Source organism: Ischnura elegans, chromosome 9 (genome assembly GCF_921293095.1).
Source record: "Ischnura elegans chromosome 9, ioIscEleg1.1, whole genome shotgun sequence".
Classification (NCBI taxonomy): Eukaryota; Metazoa; Arthropoda; class Insecta; order Odonata; family Coenagrionidae; genus Ischnura; species Ischnura elegans.
Genome location: NC_060254.1, coordinates 66096455 through 66113643, shown reverse-complemented (window position 1 = coordinate 66113643; position 17189 = coordinate 66096455).

Genomic DNA, 17189 nt, shown 5'->3' with positions numbered 1-17189 from the left:
TTCATTGGGGTAGGTTAATTCACGGTCCATTGCTTTATTCCTACCAAAAAGTGTGTTTCGGAGATGAAGTCTTTAAAATAATTACTCCAAAATCCACCATCAACCTAATTAAGCATTTTCAGCATAAATGACGCCGCCGAAGACATATTTTGCTATACGTGCGCTAATTAAACTCTACCCAGATATACGGCTACAAACTTGTACACCGCTTTTTCTTAAACATGTACTCTTTTTAAACAAAAAAGGAACATTTCTACATCGGTGGTAGGATATTTCGGCCTATTTAGGAGATTTGAACCTACTGTACGCTACTCCGCCATATTTGGGACAGAAATTGAAACCAGTCTTATTTATTTTCGTTACCTGGTTCGGCAACACTTATGCAAGCGTCCAATATGAAGCCAGCGACGAATACCTAAGAGTTACGTAAGATTTCACTTTTTCCCGGCGTATGATGGCGGTGAATTCTTCTCGGGTTTCCATCCGGGTGAGCTCCATCTCCATCGCTGCCGACGTTTCGATAGAATCCTTTTCTATCGTCATCAGGGCCTTTTCTATTTCTCATTTTCTATCATCATCGGCCCTGATGACGATAGAAAAGGATTCTATCGAAACGTCGGCAGCGATGGAGAAGGAGCTCACCCGGATGGAAACCCGAGAAGAATTCACCACCTAAGAGTTACGTTTATCGCAAAGCATGAGAACCTTCCTATTATTCAGCTATCAAGAAAATTCTTGTTTTTTTCCACCAATCTCTCTTCAAATAATAATTTCTATTTGGCATGTAATGTTTTCCAAAGGGTTATTTTATGCGAAAGATCCACAGAGAAAAAATCATTCGCCTTGACCGGGATGCGGGTGACTCCCGTAAAAGTTATCACCGCGGCTAGTCCCGGTATACTTTGAACGGGTTATTTTATTCCTCGCTACTGTGTTTTTGCAATTCTCATATTTATTTCCTCATTCCTCAGCCCTTCCACCTACTTTACGTCAAGGAATCTTCCACACGACCACATTTCAAAGTTTTCAAAGCGAATTACTTCGTATATGAGCAGTCGCAAACGACTTCATATATGAGTGCCCATTATTATCTGCTATAAGATCACACTCCAAAGCCTAAAAATACACCGAGTAAATGTTTATATTATGTCGATGCAACCAACTGTCAACCGCTCTTTCTCCATTCCAAAGGACAACACACACTTCGCATATCTTCAGCACAACTAAAATATCCAGGTTCTGATTAGGTTTAAATATTGATATTGTGAGCCAATCCTAACATATACAGCTCTTATACCCTCACTCCTAATTAGCCTGGTCAGCACCAACGCATTAATCTCCAAGTGATGAGAAGCTTATTTTTTTTACTTTTTAGTGCATTTTGTACTGTTTTGGGAAAGAAGAGTTTTAAATCTATTTTTTTTTGTTTGCGAACATACATATAGAAAAATAACTAATCCGTAGGTGGTGCGTTTAAATATTTACGAAAGTTTTATCAAATTCGTTCCTCCGGTGGAGTCTCCATTAATCCTACGATTCACGACAAATCGAACTCCAAACAGGACAAACACAATTCAAGCAGACTGCGCTTCCATTCACCGCGGGAAACGCTTAGTAGGGGGCGATAAAACGGTCGATAGGCGAATCCTAGCCATTCTATGCATGGACACGACTCCCGCATGTATGTACGTACGCCTTAGCAGGTTGGGTGACGCGATGAGATGGGGTCAGGACCAAGTCGAGAGCAAGTTTGCACGTAGGGTACCAGGGGTAAGGGATGGCACGGGGATCGGGACAACGTAAACTTGGGGCATCCGGGGACTTTGACTAATAATCCATCCATTTTCCCCAAGGAAATCTGATATTATAAATTAAAAAGATTAAAATTTCACGAGCAAGGAAAATATTAAGCTACACAGAGATTCATTCCACTAAATTTACGATTAAAATAGTTATCAATAAATGATAAACAAATACATCGTACTGCCCACTAATTTTGTTTTACAGCTTACAAAACGTGTTTCGATTGATTTACAATCATCATAAGATCATTAGTACCCGACATCATTGGTACCTGATGATGATTGTAAGGCAATTGAAACACGTGTTGTGAATTGTTACAAAATTGAAAATTAACGCGAATCTTTGTTTATCATTTCATTTTTTGTTCCACAATATCTCTCCGGAAATAGTTGACTTAATTGTTATCAACTAACTACGAGGTTCTTACAAATAGTCCTTAGAATCTCCGATAAATTGCTCTCCTAGTATCGAAAATTAATATTATTAATCAGAAGGCAGCACTCGTGACTCATCAACTGTTTGTTTCAGCTATACCCATCCCATAGCATCATTATTGTAACAAATTGCAGCGAACAACTTTCATTTGTTTATAAAAATTAATAAAAGGGAGTTTCATGCGGTGAGCAAATACTCGTTTTTTTTTAAAGGGTTGACGGTGAAGGAAATCAAAGCCGAGTTTCATAAATTTTAAGGCAAATCTTTTTTCAAAAAAGGCTATTCGGGCTTCCAGCCGGGTGGTCTCCCTCCATTCTGCCTGGAAGCATATAGCTGGAAGCCCGAATAGCCTTTTTTGAACATATTCGCCGGGAAAGCATCAGATTTTACTTCAAATCTTTTTTGTTTGCAACTACTTAAAATTGAGTTGATGAATTTTAATTTGGCCGTGCATCCAAAAAAAAAATAACATCATACCGTATTCCTCTTGGAAGGGTCTATCTCTGAAAAAATTGGCAACACCCACGATACGTTGTATGTGATAGACGAATAAAAGTGCGTGATAGAGGTATGGCCACAGGCATATCGCAATGCGTAATTGCTTTAATTTTGCTCTAAAATTTGGTCGTGAAAAAAATCTCGGCGATTCCGCTACCTTATGCATAGACTATGTAGTATATGCATAGATCATGTAGATGTAGTATCATGGACCTTTTTCGAAGAATATGCTCATTTTTAGAATCAATTTTCAACTCAAGGGAGATATATTTTATTATAACTATAATTATATGAAAATGTTGATATAAAAGTCGTCGCCCGTAGTAAGAAGACCTTCCAGTATTTTTTTAATTTTTGTGGCCAAAAAAATTAAATTCTAGAATCAATTTTCTACACAACAAAGCTGTATTCTACAATAAATAAATACAGAGATTTTGATAGCGAATGTCGCACGGGATGGGCGACTCTGTCCCCTTGTTTGCTACGCCAACGGATGCAGGAGTGCTCCCTCATCGGCTATGGAGACATCGGGCCATGATGCAGTCGATGCCGGTAACGTTAGTGGAAGAGGGCGTGCCGTAGGGAGTTGAACGGGTCTTTCTCCTCGGGCGAGAACCTCGATATCTCCCGGGAGGATTATTCTTTTTTGCGCTAATTACGAAGAGATGCCGATGGCCGAACTACTACGAGTATATTCCGTTTAGGCCGGTGAAAAACTCGGTCAATAACCGAAGAACGTTAATTTGGAAAAAAGGCACTCTTTTAGTAAATACAAGGGCCTCGTGAGTCCTAGTTCCGCCTTCAAAATCGGGGGTGGCAGAACATGCGGCCCTATAAGACCATATTGATTTTGAGAAACCAGGGTTCTAGCCAGGGTCAACAAATTAAAACCTCGAGTGTTTCGAGAGGCGGTAGAAATTCGAAAACAGAAAAATGATTTAAACAGGGATTGCGGCCTCCAATTGAGCAACTCTTGAAAACATGTTTTGAATAGACTACAGACTATTCTCCTCAACCCCTACTCCCTACAACAACCAACCCACCAACTTGAAGAGTATATGTATATTTCAACCCACAACGAGTGCAGCCCAATCACCTCTGAAGAAGCGACCAGCAAAGGAGCGAAACGTCAGGATATAACCTGAACTACGCGGTAAGACCCGAAAGTAGTTAATTTTTTATTTTTTATCAACCTCCAATATAGTTGGTAGGCACATAATCCAACAGAATTTGAGACATTATCTAAGCATCGTCGTCAGCCCTGCGTGTTCAATCACGGGATGAAGATTTTTAATGGATTGAAGCACGAGGAGGGAAAATAGGGATCAAAAACATGAAATTGGAGACAAAACTATTTTATATATTTAATCACGGTGTGGTTCTGAGCATCCAAAAAGTCTGCCATTAATACACACAAGTAATTATATTGCGGTAAGGAATGAAACTCACGAAAGAGATACACTAGATTCACCGTGCATTAATCAGAATGTTTTCGAATCCTAATCTTTAAAACGCATACGCTAATATAGGATCTGAAACAAATTTTGCTCATTATAGAAAACAATACGAGGGATATCATAAAAATCTGAGGATTTTGTCTCCTCAATAGAACATGTTTTTGCGAAACCGTGCGAAACACTACTTCTATGAATAACTGAAATCCCTATGTGCATTATAGGTAGACCTTTTTTCGAAGAATATTCTCATTTTTAGAATCAATTTTCAACTCGAAGGAGTTATATTTTATTATAATTATAATTTTATAAAAATGTTGATATAAAAGTCGTCGCCTGTAGTGAGAAGATTCTCCAGTATTTATTGAATTTTTGTGGCCAAAGAAGTTAATTTCTAGAATCAATTTTCTATCCAACAAAGCTGTATTCTACAATAAATAATTACAAAGATTTTGATAGCGAATGTCGCACGGGATGGGCGAACCCTGACCCCTAGTTTGCTGCGCCAACGGATGCAGAAGTGTATATCCCTATAGCATTAGTGTATATAAGGGATCCAGTTGGAGCTTTTTAACCTTAATTAACAAGTTAACTTTATTCGCAAAAACTTGCACTCGCAACAGTTGAATTATGAAGGAATTTCTTGAGTAGAGCCATGAAGGCATTGGGAAAACTAATGAGGAAAACGTATATCTTCAGTATAAATCCTGTGTTAACAGTGGAAACAAGACTCCAGGGCAGGCTCGGAAGAATACACTCCTGGGGCAGGGACTATAAGCGCAAGCTTTTCTCCTCTTCACCCAGACGGGGAAGAACGGGAAGGAACAAGGAAGGAGGCGCCGCCGCGATGAGAGCCCGACCACGCCTCCTGGGAGGGGATAGGGAAGGAAGGGAAGGAACGAGGAATCCCGCACCGTCACAAAAGCGGGCGGGTCCTACTACTTACGAAACCAAGCGTACGCAATTAATATTCTACCGATCCTAGTGGATTTTCCTATGAGGAAGAAAAATCCATCGATCGAATCGGTAGATATCCTGTGTTAACAATTGATTTTCGAAGTAATAGGTGAAGAGATGGCGCTATAAATTGAAGTATTAAGAGGCAGACAAACGTGCCAGTAACTGAGAATTCGGTGCAGACTCAAAATGTAAAATAAATGCTCACTGTGTCAGCGGTAACTCGGTGTCCTACTTACATCTGCCGAATCACCATAAAAAGTATGTCCAATCTTTTCGTAGAACGGCTTCCAAGATATTAAGGAAGTGTTGAAAATTTCGGATGATTGAAAATAATCTTGGAACCAATTAATATTTTAACATTGAGAAGAAGGACCAGAAAGATATTTCGGAGAGCAAAATACACTAAAAAATAAGAGATATTTTTTCACTGATGGCAAATTTCTAAGATCATGGTGGTAAATAATTCTATTTGAAAGTCAATTAATTGGAGTTGCAGCGAATCTTGCATAAAAAGGTAACTGGATTCCTTTGATACCGTAAAGTCATAAGCGAGAAAAGGAGAGGGAAACCATCAATATCACCATAGAATAAATTCAATATGCTGATCAGACATTTCGATGATGAGAATTTTTATGAGATCCAAATACTTTCAAAGGAAGCATAATCTAACCATGACGCATGTTGAAATAGACATAATTTACTCGGTTGATGAGTACTTGATATACGATGAAAAATGGACCCATGATCGAATAGCAAACAATTAGTCCCAGATACCGCAAACGAATGTCCGAAATTCACGCACCTGTGGCTAAGATCATGGTGAGCTCTACCTTCACATATCCAAACCAACTTTCGGGTTTAATCACTGTGTTAGTGTGACCGCAAACGAAAAACTCCACTATCACATCTAGCCATTGGGTTCCTGAAGCGGGCACCTCCTTACTCCCATTGCTACCCCGTCATTAATCATTACAATACCATTACTATCCACCCCAACATTAATTTCACTAGTCGCTCACTTCCAATCTTTTAGTTCATCCGCGTTCATATCGGTACGAGTACGTATGGTGGCTTGAGTTTTTGCCTCCCACCCAGGGGGCCCGCGTTCAAATACCGGCGGTGGTAGAGATTTTTCAGACTGCCCGAACTCTGCTTGGGTGCCCTTAGTGGGGCGCTTTAAATGTAATCCGTCCGTCGGATGGGACGTTAGGCCGTGGTCCCTTTGGCGCCTTTCGTTAAGAGAAGGCTTATACCGACGCCGTAAAGTGGGCTGGAATCGAAAAAAGCTGAAAAAATATCTCTGTAGACTTAATTATTGATAAATTTATTTAACTTTTGGGACTTGTTTATTTTAAAGATGCAATGAAATTTATTTCGGATGATGCAGTCCACAACATTGTTTTGGAGGCCAATAGCACTTAAAATAGTGAAATGTGATGCGGGATGGGCCATAGTTGCCACAGGCAACTCGAAATTTTGCCAGAGTAACATCTTGGGAAATAAAGTATTTCATCTATAATCAACGCTGTTAAAGCTATCAAATTGCTGCGCATAAGGTAAATGATGATAAAAAAATTGGTACTGTTCATTTTTATCATGGCATGCTTTTAATTTAGGCATTTTAAAGCAAAACGCAACTAAATCCAAATACTTAAGTCAATTTCCTCAAAAAAAATAGGAAAAAAAAATTGAGATCATCTTATATTAACTTGACAGACGTCTCCTGCTCTAAAAAGATGACCAAGAAATAAAATTATTTCGGCGATGCGTTCACTGATTATTCTATAATCAGAAAATATAATCGTTTTTTCCTAAATCATAAGTAAAAAATCAATTTTGGCCCGCTTTTTTTCTATTGCAGCCCACTGAGCATCGGGTTTCTCTCCACCCTTCCCTCCCTCCCCTCTCTCCATCAAGGCGCAAATGACCTTAGCTATCAGTCGCCTCCTCCAAAAATCATCATCCCTGTTCTTAAGACTCGTCACTCCCACGATGCCGTCATATCGTTGTAGGGAATGATGCGTATCCTTCAAGCCAGTTTCCCATGTCTGTTCTGAGGGAAGAATGCAATAGACCTCTAGGCAACAAGTAGTTGCGTTGGACCGACACTTTAATTTGCTAGGTCCCCTCTGAATTCTTGAAGTCCCACGTGTTCGCCCTACATAGCATGCAGGGGCTAAGGTCAAGCCCAGCGGCAACTACGCGGTCTCGAGACAGTAGAGAACAGGAACTGAGCCAAAACAAGCGTAAAACGAGCAATTGAATTGTCTAAGCTCGTGGAATGATATCGTCCGGCGAGAAATCTATTTCAAAGGCTCATTCAACGCTTCACCGTAGCACCATACCATTAGAGAGACTGCGAAAGCCCCCCAAGGCCTTGAGTTGAATTAACAGTTCTCAGCTCTGCCAGGACAAAAGACCATTTAAGTGGGTCAAGATGCATTTTACTGTCACCATCGCCTAACTCCCTCCGAGACGATTTTCGTCCTTGCCCTGTGAACTTCCTCCCACTCACCCCATAATCAACCACAAGGAAATGTTTCCTATTTTGACCCTGAAGTCTCCAAAGTTTATCACGCTGCCACGGAGGGTAAGAAGAGGAACCTTGGTCACCACAGGACCAGCTGGTTTTCCGGCTTCACTACCGCTCAATCGGTCGCATATAGTCTTTTGGGCAGCGAATAAACTATTTAAAATGTAATTTATCGACTTAACCCTAATTAGTTATAGGCCCTTGTCGGTATTTGCCTGAATCTCACATATGAAAACATCGAACTTTTGTTATCTAACAAAGATTGAGGTAAAATTTTATTTATCTATTAGAAACAAAAAATAGCACTAAGGCCTTTTCAGGCCTTAGTGCTATTTTATACAGTGGCGTAGCCAGGGGGGATGTCCGGGGGGTCCGGACCCCTCTCCTCTCCCCCCCCCCGAAATATAAAAACACAATCATTTCCTTCATAAAAGTAAACAAAATATTGAAAAATCATTGATTAAAAAATATTTCTTTAACAAATGAAGTATAAAAATCATATCATAAATAACGTTGATGTTTAACAACTGCAATACATACAAAAAGACGAGTATCAGAATGAAAGGCTTTGCAGATGGCTTTTGAAACTTGTGCGAGAGGTAAAGAGATCAAGAGAAGAAGAAATATTCGAGAGGGAATTTAATTGATGATATTTCGAAGATGATAGCTTAAATTTTGAACGAGCTCTACGCCACAAAAAAGATAAGTCGAGCGGGATTTATGCACCATTGTAACAAAACGTTGTGCAACATTCTACATTAAAACGTGAATTATTTAAAATATTACGTTTTTTAATTATGGTGATGTTAACTACAAAATTATCTAATTTTCAGCATGAAAATTTGAATGCTTCAAGTGTCACCAAAAAATGTAGAATAATTTCTAATAACTAAAATGAGACAGCAATAGGTACCTTATTCCAAAAATTAGGCAACACAAATAGTCATACCTTCCCAAAATATATTCTCGTACTGAAATTCCTAGTCAGATAAATTCTTAACCCTGTCAAGGAACAAAATCCATTTAAAAATGCAATGACTTTTTAATTCTTTTGAACACCGTGTTAAATGGTAGCCTCAAGTTATCAGGACGTGCTATAAAATTCTTTCCTACCGTTTTCGACCGAGCGGTTGGTCTTTTAGGCGAAGACAGAATTAATCCTATACAAAATACGCACTAGGGATGGGCTTTTCACCCAATAAATTAACTGCTATTGATGCCTACTAGCGATATAATCCGCGCATTTTTCACTTATAGAGGACTTGGAACAAACTTCAAAATACCCATTTTGACTTGAAATTTTTTGGCGCTAAGCAAATAGTATATCTTTTGCCGCGTAACATCAATAAGGTTCTTTCTAAAAATAATATTCATGGAAAGGTACTTCGATTAAATTAGACTGCATGATAAAAGTATCAGTTAAAAGGCATGGCCACTTGTAAATAGCAATTTCTTCCGCATGCAGATCGGAATGTGAACCAATATCCTTTTGTTTTCATGCATAACATTTGGCTCATATTTCTCAACACAGCACACATTTTGGATAGACCATGGGCCAACCTGCTTAAGCAAATAGCAAACAAAGGCAACGTTTAAAGATCGCAATGCAGTACTAGTAATGTGAATATAGAAAAACAAAATCTTTAAAATCACGGCCTTCGATGGAGAAAAGTTATTTTGCATCTATCCCCAAGAGGCATAAAAATATTATTGAGAATGCAATTAAAAAGTGAGTAAACAAACGCACTCAGAGAACGTAAATTATAACGGAAGCCCATAACACGATTCAATCACTAATAAATAAAACCCAATCAATACATGATATCCAAAATCTCACACATCAACTATTGCCGTATTCCATAAAATAGTCTTCTTCAATAATTCAGTTTATATTACCCCTTTTTATATGTGATTCGAATTTGATGAGCGCAATGGCTGTCAATATATTGCACATTTTAACGGCTATTGGTTACCACTAATTCAATTTAATTTTTAAATTTTAATCGTAGAGGTACGCGCCAGCGAATTCGTTTCTCGTTTATTGGATATTTCGGTAAAAAATACGAGTCTCGGATGTATCCAAAATTTTCAGCAGTAAAAAAAGCTATACAGCATAAACCTACCAAATCAGTTAAGTATACATAAATGCTTATTAAGCGAAAAAAATTAGGACTCTTCGCCTGCACTGCTAGTATAGATTTGATAATTTTATAAATTAGTCGGCGTGACGCAACCGTATTTTTAGATGCCAAGATAATAGGTAAGTAATATGGTGTGAATCAAAATATCAGCCTGAAATGTATTCCCATACAATGCTTCTAGTAAGAAACAAAAGTGGAAATTATTCGATTTTAATACATGATTCCTGCAATGATGGCGACATGTGATCACAATACAAGCTGAACTTTAAGCATTTGTATGTAATTCCGCCGAAGCCCCATTGGATCGTGTCATATAGTTTTACTCATTCTTTATTCGATTACAACAATGAATCTTTAAATATTGTTTAAACGTAAAAGTTTCTTCGGTCAGCTTCTACGGTCGAAAGAGTGAAGAAGAACACGGGAAGAACTATGAAAACGGCGAACAGGTCGTCTTCTTCATCTCGTAACGGAAAAAATATCCGATAAGTGCATTTCAATGTATTTTTTATAGAAATAACGACATCTTTGCATTAAAAATAATATTTAAAATTAAGTTATACTTGTTCTTTGATTTTTTAAATGGCATAAAGGTAGATTTCAATATCTGAGGTGTAGGAAAGTACATGATTGTCGAAGTTATGTAGGCTAGATTTTAAAAATTCCAAACTTTTCATGCGAGGAATTATTTACATTGTTTCTCTTACTTAAAAGAAAAACAAAAAGACGAAAATCGCCATTTTAAAATCTTAATCGCCATCTTAAAGTACCACGCTTTAAGTTCAGCGTTCTACCTTTTTTGCGGCGATATTAGCTCACGTTTGGGAAAACCTAATAATTTCAAAGTATACCTGAAAAGTATTACACACAAATTATTAATAAGTGAAAACATTTTTCCAATTAAAATATGACTGCCAGAACGAACTGAAGATTAACATTTCAACCTGCGCACACAAGACTATATACGTGTCAGCCTCAACATCCTCTACCCGCAGAGAACATCAATAAAATAAAGATTCCAATAATGGATATACTCCGATAGCACACAAAAATATATAAACTTACCAAAATGGAAAAATATGTATCATATCGAACCGCATTTAGCGCTGCAATGTAAGGTGGTGTTACATAACAAAGTTCATCAACAAAAACAAGCATTCAGGGTACAGCTTTTATAACATTTGTGTTCACAAAATTGTGAACAGTGTTTTTCATGTATTTAGAATTCTATCCCTCAAATAGAATACTTGATTTCCTTGTTTATTAGCTAAAATTCAATGTTGAAAGAACGCAATATGTATGTCACAAGAAGAATACGAAAAAATGGTATTATAACCGTCTACAATACTACTCGGCAATCGAAGGACTCCAATCAGCAGGAAATATCCGTAGTATAACCAGTCTCAGAAGCTAACAGATTGGCGGAAACAAAAACGTATAGTTCGGTAGTACATAATTCGGCAGAAGTATTTAGACGAGAACGCCAAAATATTTTCTAACACTCGCTGAATAACAGCATGGAAATTTAACTGGATCTGGTAAACACTGACATAAAAACGCAAAATAAGATTTTGAAAAGCATGCAAGAGGATTAATTCTTCTCGGGTTTGCAACAAGGTTAACTCAGTCGTATAGGCCGGCGTTTCGGAAGACGATTTGTCTCCCAATGAATGCTCAATTTTTCATTGCAATCCTCAAACAATGTTTTTTCAGAATTATAGTGAGACCATTAAATTATAAACACTTAGCAATTTACGCAGGTTGATCATATTTAAGAATTAAGAGAGCGTCAGACAGTAATGAAACTTCCGTGAAACGCATAACTTTGCGTTGGAACTTGCCTACGGGTCTCAGAAATTCAACGATTACAAGGTTAATGTATTCGAATTTCGCGAAAATGCAGATAAATACGGAAATTATCTTCAATTTAACGACCAGAAAAATTGCCAAAAAATGGGAAAAAAACCTCATCAAACGAGAATGATTATGACTAAAACGAAATAAGAGTAATAATAATAACAAAAGCATGCTCGAGATGATTCCAGGGCATACTACATCATTTACATATAAAATTCACCGGTAAAAAATAATATGATGACCGCAATCACTGAGAACAAATTATAATGAACTTTTGTTGACAGAAGTTTAAGCTCTTTCTAACACGTGGACAATATAACATGAAACCCGATATCTCACGCCAAATACCACAGCATTATAAAAGGATTATTATTAACGAAGGAAATCTCACATCCCCGTGGAAAATTATTAAAACTTAATCCTCCGATAACCTAGATATTCATTAAAATCCTGGGTGGCATCATGAGCGAAATTAATTCGATGAATAATTTAGGTGAAAATTAACGCAATTTGGTAGTTATGGCAAATTTTCATAAAATATTACAATTAATCTGAGTATTATAAACACGTGCATGATTAATTATAATGCGTAGCCAAGGTTTGTCGTATGACCTCGTTGAACTCTGATCAGGGGCCGTATTCTGTAACTCCAAACCGATCGGTGCGGCACCGATTCGTCGGGTGCGACGTCACACCGACTCCCGGTAAGAAGTCGTGCGATTCTGTACGAACCCGGTCGGTGCGGCACCGACGAGAGGACGGGAGATCGTCGGTAGCCGTACCGACAGCAAAGAGGTGTCGGTACGGCCACCGACTAGTGGGTTTCATGAATTCCCCGGTGCGCATTGTACGTTTTATTTTGTTTTTACCTCATCACCGAGTAAATAATGAGGTTTTCTCCAATGTTATCTTTTTCTGCCCCTTCGAATAGGCCACTATAATTCACTGTGTCAACATCTATATTGATTACCTTGACATAAATATAAGATATTGGTTAATAAACATGAGGTTTGCCACTATATAATGACTTTCTCTCGTTTATGTTACCACTTTCACTCGCTTGTAATAGGATTTCCTTCATTCTATCATCATTTATTTGCTCATTTGACATAAAAAAGATATTTTTGATTAAATATGAGTTTTGCCGCAATGTTATCACTTTGTATCACTCTGAATAGGCAACTATTGTTTCACTCAATCATCATTTGGCGTTTCCCTCGGCATAGAAATAAGATCTTTTTATTTAAGTATGAAGTTTGCCACAACGGTATCAGTTTCTTTCATTTGTAACAGGCAACTATATTTCATTTTATCGTCAGCCATTGATTCCCTTGACGATAAAAGAAGATATTTGTTAATAAGTATGAGGTTTACCGCAATATTATCATTTTCTCTCACTTGGAATGCGCAACTTAAACATATGTATTTCACCCAATCACAATTTCTTTACTTCCTCGTCATTACACTTCTTTTAATTACACCCAGTTCCATATTTTTATAACAATTTCCTAATTTGTTCCTCTAATATGACATTTACATTTGCTTTTGAATCCTACGTTCACGTTCCATGGTATGTTATTTTCGTCTGCTACGGTACCAATGGCATAACCTTCCGTTGATAACATTTAGACGGAACTTACTTAATAACAACTATATTACCAAATCATGAATAGATAGCAATAAACGGAACCAATATTTAAAAAAAGAAACTACGATCTCAAGGATAGTTTCAATAATTCATTCCAGCAACAACAATCTCCATCACTTACAAACTTTATTGTGATGTTGTAATATTGTTTATTTCGATTCTGTAGGTACAGCATTACTACCACACATTATATCAGCATTGTTAACAACTTATCCAATATCGTTTATCTTAATCTAGCAATAAGTCGTAATTTCCGCAAATAAAAAGATTGAGAATGACGACAACAAACTGTGCCAATGAGTCTTCACTTGTTTTTACCCTTCTTTCATTGGTGGAGACACGTTAGATGACTTCTAACTTCGGATATATTCGGATTTTCCCTGTTTGAGAAGGAGGGGGAACCGTACCGACTGGTTTGATACCGACGACCATACTGAATCGCTGAATTAGCCGTCGTCGGTATGGAAACCGTCGTCGGTACGGAATGATGTGCTGTCGGTGGGCTGGTAAGGGAAACCGACCGGTGCGGTACCGACGAAATACAGAATACGGCCCCAGTCTCCGGAATTGGGTGGTAAGAGACCATTTGATGGTACATTTATTAAAAAACAAATTTTCCGAAAATAATATCGGCGACATTATGTTTACCATCACACAATAGGGTTGTTTCCTTCATCAAAGAAAACGAAAGGCATTGATTGCGATTCGTTGCCCACCATTAGTGTATTCATAATATACAAATTATTTGGTTTTAGAAATACCGGCTTAGACGAATGGCAAGGGTCAATTTTATCCTCATTTGAAAAAGGCCAGATTGGCGCCCATGCGATTCCACTCCACGTGACGTCACAGGGACCTAGTTTCTATACGAGAAGATAGGAGTTATACATCGTCTGAGGTTACCAATGCATGCATGAGGCGCAGAGCTCAGGGAAACATGTCTCAATAATCACTTATTAAAACTGGCTAAGGTCGGAAAGTTTTCCTCATTTGATAAGGTACATATTAATAATCCTTATTTAAGCCAAGCGCTACCAGCCAGCAGGGTACTCAGCTACCCGCTAGCAGCCTGCGTCGTATCAGCGCTAAGCTTCGCCTCAAGGTCACCTCACTTGCGGCAGCGGGAACCAGAAATATGTCACACGGAGAGATTTCCCGGCATTCATACTTACGCGTCGCGTTTTCGCGCACTTGAAAATTTTCACTTTTCATTTAATCGCGAAAAATAGATATCGTCATTTAAAAATCTAAAAGCGTGAAATACGTACTCCAGGAGTAATAATCTTTCGATTTAGGCAATAAAAAAATAATAGGAAACCACCCTATTCCGAAATGATCGATATCCATATGGTACAATGTGATCTTTAAGCACTGATTTATAAAGAAATGCATAATTTTTCCACTAATGATATCGATGTATTTTGTTTTCATATTTTGACACGAAAAAAACGCATACCTTACAACGTAAGCAAAACGGAACAGTTTAGAGAAGTGCATTTCAAGTGACTTACTTTAGTGAGTTACTAAAACTAGATCGTCACTTTCTTATTAGCATTCGGGCCCTAGAAAAGATAATAAGATTCTTCTGAAAACCCTAAGAAGAAATAACTGATGACGGTGGTAACTTTTCAGATGTACTTGATGTTGCTAAGACGAAGCCCAACCCATAGGATGTCTTCGTCCGATACGATTTTCCGTCGCCATGGTATGAGCTGTAACGTACGCTATGGTGTGATTTTTGTCGATAGGCGACTTTTTATCGTGCCTCGTGCACCGGTACCAACCATCGCACCTGTTATTTTCCCAAAAGTATGTAATTGTGAGCACCATGCAGGGTGTACATATCGAAAGTTTCATTTCAGTGCTATCGCTTGTAGTTTGCTATTTCCATGTTCAGTACTGGAAAACTATAAAGGCCTGGTTACACGATACATTAACACGTACGGGTTAATGTCTAAATGTATGAACGCGAGAATGAACTCCAAAATGCACCGTGTAACCACCCAACTTGTGCGAATGCATGAACGGAAAATAGAACCTGTTCTAATTAGGTTCATGCATTCGTACAAGTTCCGTTCCGGTCCACCAAAATCATTCACGTAAACGTACATTAACTTGTACGTGTTAATGTACCGTGTAACCAGGCCTTAAGGTAAACCAAAACAGAAAGAATTTCTTGCAAATATTCCACAATGTGCCCGTTGATCTTATTGCGAATAGTATTTTCTTCGTTTGACCGGCGCCGATCGACCAAAATGTAAGAATATAATCGTTTAACTATAGAATAATAGAGACAATATTTCCAACTCAAGCTCATCCTTCACAGTCTATGTATACACTTACTTGTGTACAGATTAGAAAATATAAACTCTTCCATGAAGGTTAATAAATTCAAGAAACGCTCTCACTCTCGACAAACCCCTTAACCCAGCCTTAGAATACCCTAGCTAGCCTTAGAATAACTTCGAGCTTTAGAATACCCAGCCTTAGAATAACTTCGAGCTAAAACTGGTATTGAGCTGATACAGGTGGTCAATTGGCTTAATTATCTCCCTAACAAAACTGACGCTCGAAATTTCCTCATCTACGACAACAGCACAATGCCTCTTCCTTCCAGAATAGCCCAACATTGAATCAAAAATCACTTCATCAACACTAACCTTTCTCACGCTGAATGTGGAAACTCAACGGGTAGGCAGCCAATTTCCATCGGAAACCTCGTAATGGGATGCCAAATATGATGGCAACCGTAACACGACACTATTTACCCACAGTTTATAAATGAGAACTAGTAGAATAACACACAAACCCAACGAGAAACGCTTATCAAAATACGATCGTGGACACTACTTTCTTATCGACTGCAAGCAAAATTAGCAATGCACTCACTACCACTGGGTGCGGAACACACGACCGAGACAATGCGGCCATGAGACGACCAAATTGAAACCGGATCAAACGCCTTCTATTTTCCAGCCTCTTACGCACAATAAACAAAAGTAACACTTTATAACACAACAGTGGTAGTTACAGATACTTATAAGATGTTTACGGATATCCACATTGGTAGTATATCTTATCGTTTGGAAGAATTAACGCGGAACAACAAGGACGTTACGTATCACAAGAACCTTCCCCTCAACGAAGAAAGGCTGCAGGCAGAAGCGTGGTGGAGTCACATGACCTGCTAAACTAATGGGGCGATTCCGGTGATTCGAAGCAGGCGCACGGGAAAGGGAGTGTCGTATTATGTTCATCGTCCTCCGAGCGATGGCGTTGATATCACCCCGCAGTCGTAAGAATAAGGTGGCATACCATGAATTTTCTCGAAGAACGCGCAAATTATGAGGGCCAACTGTAAGTTAAAGTATGAGCCGGGACCTCACAAGGTTAATTTGAAATCAGGGTCTATTGTCTCTTTTAGAATACTTATTTCTATGACGATAATATCAGTTAATTCCCTAAATTTCGTATGTTAGCTCGTGGGATTGTTATTTCTTGTGTGAACAGCATTAGTAAAATCAAGTTGTACCTGATAATCATTTGGTATTTTAAGACAAAATGCTGTCAAAAGTAATTCCAAAAGATATTGCTAACTTAATGATTACCACGAGAGGATACAGGTTTAAATCCAAATGATGAAGATTAATCGACTAATCGGATTACACCTGAAAGTTCTTTTTTTTTTTAGTTTATTAGAGACCGAAGCGATTGGAGAGAAGCTAAGAAGGGGGATCGGCATCGAAAAAAACATCGTGGTATGAGGTAGCGCAAGGAAAGAAATGAACACCACAACCCTGAGGTACAGTGTGTATAAGAATAGTTTCCAAGCACAGTCTCAGATAGGTTTCAAAGTAATC